The following is a 982-nucleotide window of genomic DNA, read 5'->3' as shown; positions in this document are numbered from 1 at the left end:
CTGGCAGTCAGAGGTAAAGACATCAGGATGCTTTCAATCCTGGAACCTGGAGTGAAGAGGCCAAACTTTGTTCCTCGATCATACACCAGATTAAATTCTACATATCGTCCTCATCTGAGCAGCTGCCACAGCTTCTCCTGAGGCGTGAATGAGTCTCCTCACGGTGCTTTTCTACAAGGGGAACATAAGAAGGAACCACAGCCTGGGCGCAGCTCTGCACAAAGCGGAACACCTCCTCGTTGGATGGAGAGTTGAGGTCATCGAAAAAGATGCCACCAATGCCCCTCCGCTCACCACGATGGGTTATAAAAAAGTAGTCATCACACCATTTTTTAAATTTGGGGTAGAGATCTGGACCACGTGGGTCACAAGCCTCCTTTAGGAAAATGGACAGCATCTTCTTGATTCAAATAGGTTGGTGTGAGGTCACATCTACCACCAAACCACCAATGCTTGTTACCATCAACATCTTCTACTTCAAAATATCTGTAATTGAAATGCATAGTGGGAGCATGAGGATTCTTGGGATGGACCACAGAACTCACACCCATTGCAGAAAGTGGCAATTTACCATCTTTAGCCTTCAGAGCGTTTCCTCTGCTTCTCATTGGTTTAGCTGCTTCTTCCGAAAGATTCCCATGAACAACAGAGACGTTCACCCCAGCCTTTTCAAAAACGCGTCCATCCTGGAGCACACAGCTGACGCCACCGCCTCCTTCCTTCCTCTCCCAGCGGTCCACAGAGAAGCGCGCGTCCCCGTCCACCTGGGCCAGCGCCTGACACACCTGGGCCTGGGTCTCCAGGATCAGCAGCTCCATCCTGGTCTTGATGTCGTCCGGCCTCCGCCGCAGCTCGCTCAGGTCCGTCACTGGCGGGGCCATGAAGCAGCAGCAGCGGCGGCTCAGCTCATCCTCCTCCTCCCCCTCCTCCCGGGCCGCTGGGGTACTCCGCGCCGAGCTCTTGGGCACCATCTCTGCCCACC

General features: G+C 53.4%; 1 pseudogene; it reads right to left on the bottom strand.

Annotated features, from left to right (window-relative positions):
* Positions 1 to 5: 5 nt before the first annotated feature.
* Positions 6 to 971, bottom strand: LOC101584947 (annotated as a pseudogene).
* Between the last annotated feature and the right edge of the window lie 11 nt (positions 972 to 982).

Source organism: Octodon degus, unplaced genomic scaffold (assembly GCF_000260255.1).
Source record: "Octodon degus isolate 3935 unplaced genomic scaffold, OctDeg1.0 scaffold02067, whole genome shotgun sequence".
In the NCBI taxonomy this organism is placed as follows: Eukaryota; Metazoa; Chordata; class Mammalia; order Rodentia; family Octodontidae; genus Octodon; species Octodon degus.
The sequence above is the reverse complement of the archived record's forward strand: the minus strand, read 5'-3'. Positions and strand labels throughout refer to the sequence as shown.